This window comes from Otolemur garnettii, unplaced genomic scaffold (genome assembly GCF_000181295.1).
Source record: "Otolemur garnettii isolate 467f Iridium unplaced genomic scaffold, OtoGar3 scaffold00003, whole genome shotgun sequence".
Taxonomy (NCBI): domain Eukaryota; kingdom Metazoa; phylum Chordata; class Mammalia; order Primates; family Galagidae; genus Otolemur; species Otolemur garnettii.
The window spans coordinates 35,215,472-35,220,356 of NW_003852398.1; positions in this window are offsets into that span (position 1 = coordinate 35,215,472).

Below are 4,885 nucleotides of genomic sequence, written 5' to 3' on the forward strand. Positions count from 1 at the left end.
GAGACTCGCTTGAGCCCAGGAGTTGGAGGTTGCTGTGAGCTGTAATGCCTCGGCACTCTACCCAGGGGGACGGCTTGAGGCTCTGTCTCAAAAAAAAAACTCCAAAGCAGTGGACTGGGTGCAGCATCGCACACCTATAATCCTAACACTCTGGGAGGCTGAAGTGGGTGGACTGCTTGAGCTCAGGAGTTCAAGACCGGCCTGAGCAAAAACGAGACCCCATCTCTACTAAAAATAGAAAAACTAGCCAGACATTGTGGCAGGTGCCTCTAGTCTCAGTTACTGGAGAGGCTGAGGCAAGGGGATTGCTTGAGCCCCAAAAGACTCTAAAGAAATAAAAGAGAAGGCTGGACATGGCGCTCACACCTATAATCCTAGCACTTTGGGAGGTCAAGTTCTGAGGACTGCTTAAGAGCAGGAGTTGGAGACCATCCTGAGCAAGAAAAGACCCCATTTCTACAAAAAAGTAGAAAAACTAGCCAGTAGTAGTGATGTACACCTATAGTCCCAGCTACATGGGAGGCTGAGGTAGGAGGATCACTGGAGCCCAGGAGTATGAGGTTACAATGAGTTATGATGACCATGCTGCATCCTACCCCAGTCTCAACAAAACATAAACAAAAGAAAGAGAATCACACAGAAGACATTAACCTGTGCTCTATACCTGCAAAAAGAGCCTCTGTTTGGGGGAAAATGCATTTTGTTCTCCCAACAAGAAGGTACTCAAACTAAGAAACCTGGTAATAGTCCAAAACATCTGCCTGCCTCATTTGCAATTACTGAAATTAAAAAATAAAACATCTCAAAATCAACAGAAAATGACAGGCCTATACTTCTGTAGTATATTCAAAATAAAACAAGAGAAAATGACAGATATAAAATATATAAAAATTAAAATTGAAAATGAGTATTTTTTAAAAAACTAGCTATGAAATAGGAAAACCAAAACACAACACTCCAACCTAAATTAAATAACCTCAGCCATTTGGTAAAATGAAAAAAATACTGTGAATCAGAAAAATAACTCAGAAAAGAAAAAGACAACGAACAAAGATTAAGAAGAGTTTTTTGGCAGGGCACGGTGGTTCAGACCTGTAACCCTAGCAATCTGGGAGGCCAAGGTAGGTGGATTTTGTTTTTCTTTTTGTTTGGTTAGTTGGGGTTTTTTTGAGACAGAGTCTCACTATGTGGCCCTTGGTTGAGTGTCATGACGTCACAGCTCACAGCAACCTCAAACTCGGGCTTAACATGATTCTCTTGCCTCAGCCTCCCAAGTGGCTGGGACTACAAGTGCCTGCCACAACGCCAGCTCTTTTTTATTTTGTTTGTTTTAATTGCAGTTGTTGTTTAGCAGGCCTGGGTTGGGTTCAAACCCATCAGCCTCAGTACACGTGGCTGGCACCACAACCACAGTGCTACGGGCAGAGCCAGAGGTGGGTGGATTTCATGAGCTCAGGACTTCAAGACTAGCCATGGAAGAAAGAGACCCAATCTCTACAAAAAAACCCAGAAAAACTAGCCAGGCATGATGGCACATGCCTGTAGTCCCAGCTACTTAGAAGTCTGCAGCAGGATCATTTGAGCCCAAGAGTTTGAGATTGCTGTGAGCTATGATGATCCCATGGCATGAGAGAGAAACTCTCGTCTCAGAAAGAAAGAGGAAGAAAAGGAAAAGGGAAGGGGAAGAAAAGAGTTTGTTAAAATTAGGAGATTGAAGAAAAAGACTGAATTATAAGAGTACCAAGGGGAAGAGATTTTACTTAAAACATAACTAGTATTGAGGAAAAGAATTAAAATAGCTAAGAAAATAAAAATAGAATCATGAAAGCAGTAATGCTGAAATCAGGAGATATTGAAGAAAATCATGGCCTGGAGCCCATAGCTCAGTGGTTAGGGTACTGGTCACATACATGGGGGCTGATGGGTTTGTTCCTGGCCCAGATCAGCTAAAACAACAACAAAAAATAAATAGCCGGGCATTGTGGCGGCTGCCTATAGCTCTAGCTACTTCAGAGGCTGAGGCAAGAGAATTGCTTAAGCCCAAAAGCTGGAGGTTGTGGAGAGCTGTGACACCACAGCACTCAACTGAGGGCAACAGTGAGACTGCCTCAAAAAAAAAAAAAAAAAATCTCAGAAAGAAAAAGACTGACTTATAAGAATACAACAGGAAAGATATTTTACTTAAAACTTAACTAGTATTGAGGAGTAGAATTAAAATAGCCAAGAAAATAAAAATGTAATCATGAAAGCAGTAAGGATAATTAAAGTAGCAGATCTGGAGGCAAAGATGCAAAATATATTGTAGTCCCTGCAGAAGAATAAAATAATGGAATAGACATTCAAAATTATAGTACAAGTGGGTTTTAGTGATTCTCACATTATAATCCCAGCACTTTCAGAGGCTAAGAGTTACAGACCAGCTGGGCAATATAGAGAGTCTCTCTCTACAATTACAGAAGAAAACTTTCTGGAAATAAAACTTGGGTCTCCACATCAAAATGGTCTTCCATCAATCTAGGAAAATTTACATGGAATGGTCAACTCCTAGGTCTATCTTAAAAAAATCAGATTTGAAAGAAAAAATTCTCTGGGCCTCAGGCCAAAAGGACATTAGAAAAGATACAAGTAACTACTGGGACAAAAACAAAGACCAAAACATTAAACATTGTATTTAATTTTAAAGAGTTGTTTAAGCAGTCCTTAACTTTCTAGCATGACAAGATGCTCTGAGAGTTTATTTCTGTATTTCCTGACCCAGCACTAGAATCAGTCTATTTCCTAGAGGAGCCCTCTTTCCTTTTATCTGGAAAAGGAGTTGAACTTCTGCAGAAAACAGGTTATGCCAGAGCAGCAGCAAAAGGATTTAAGAGTGCCCACAGGGTCTTGAACCACCCCTGAAAGGTGGTTCAAAGAGCAAGACAGTTGAAAGCGTATTCTTTGTCAAAGGGACCACTGACTGAGCTTAAGCCAGTCTGAAAATTGTTTCCAGATTATATTTTCTCGACAGGTGAGAAACACATGCAGTCTGAGTCAAAATACATGTTCCAGCATGACTAGGCATCCAAAATGGTCCAATCCCACCTCCCCACTTCTAGACAACTAGAGAATGCCCACCTGGAAACACAGCAGTGAAAAGGACTTCCTTCCCCATCTCCCCTGTGAGCTCTTCTGCAGTTGTATCCCAACTTACTCTCCTACTCAGCAGTCACCTGGCTCAAAAGTCTCTGGATACCCTTCCAGCCTCTATGTTCCCCCAAACACCACCCAGGGTCACTGTGATCAACTTTCCTAGTGCCTGGGTCATAGTGAAATCTTTAGAAGACGCAAACTGTATTTCTGATCTTATCTTGGGGCTTTACTGCTAGAAAGATAAACCTAATAGTTCTTTCTCCCAGGTGTTCTATAATTCTCATATTACTTGCTATTTTTAAAAATTATTTCATTTTAGGCCAGCTGGGTGCAGTGGCTCATGCCTATACTAGCACTCTGGCAGGCTGAGGTGGATGGATCGCTTGAGCTCAGTTCTGACACTACCTAAGCAAGAGCAAGACCCCATCTCTACTAAAAATAGAAAAACTAGCATTGCACAGTGGTACACACCTGTAGTCCCAGATAACTGGAGGCTGAGGCAAGAGGATTGCTCAAGCCCAAGGGTTTGAGGTTGCTGTGAGCTATACGCCACAGCACTCTACCCAGGGCAAGAGACTCTGTCTCAAAAAGAGAATTATTTCAATTTTAAGCACCATATAGATCACCATATTCCTTTTACATATACCATAAACAGCTCTCTTCCCAAAATTCCTACTTTTTTCCAGTTAACCTTTGTCAATATTTCAATGTGTACCTTTCCAGTCCTTTTCTTCTATCTATGTAACTCTACACAATTTTTTTTTCTGTTTGGCTTTCTGGGAACCCAGTTGTTGGATATTCTGTGTACGTAATAGATGTCTTGGAGATCCTTCCTATCGACTACATATAGATCTAATTCACATACATTGTAAAGGCTACATTTAAAGTACTAGTTTTAAGTTTCACTAGCATAAACAAAGATGTAGTAAACGTTGTACATATATGTACACATACACAGGCAGGTTTGCAGGATAGATGCTTATGAGTAGATTTGCTGAATTAAATAATCTCCAAGTTTAAGGTTCTGGAGGGGGTTACGGGAGAAATACAAAAGGCCCTGACTACTTTAAAGGGCAATTCCACCAGAATGTAAATTCCCTAACATCCATTCCCTGATATTGATGCCTTACCCCAGAAGACACTACCAGTGTATATAGTCTGGACGGCATTATTGGAGAAATAAAAAAGGCCCTGTGGGTATGTGAAGTCCTAAGATCTTTTGTACCCTACCTAAAGGGCAATTCCACCAGAATGTAAATTCCATGACATCCAGAATCTTGATGCCTTGCCCCAGAAGTTTTACCAGTGTTTATAGTATGCTCAGGCACTCAATAAATACATGAATATATGCAGGCTACTCACAAGAATGTTCCTCAAACAAAATGCAATATTTCCATGGGTTTTAGAAAAACATCAAAGAAATATCTCTTCTGGAGACTTCAGAGTCACTTGGGATTGTTCCGGGCTCCTGAATTTCCATCCCATCTCCTTCCAAGCCACCACCTTGAGAACTTCCAAACACCAGTTACCTATACAGGTCCCCTTGAGACTCAAACCACTTACCAGTCCCAAGAGAGTACCGAGAACCTAGAATTGAGAATTGCTTTTTAGTAGAGGTCACCAGAGGTAAGATCCCACTGGACTAAAAGGGAAGGGAAATCATTTGAAGCTATAAATTGGATTAGATGGCTTCCTAAAGAATGAATAAAGAACCATGGAAGGAATTCACCTCACTGACACTTTCTCCAGCCTACCT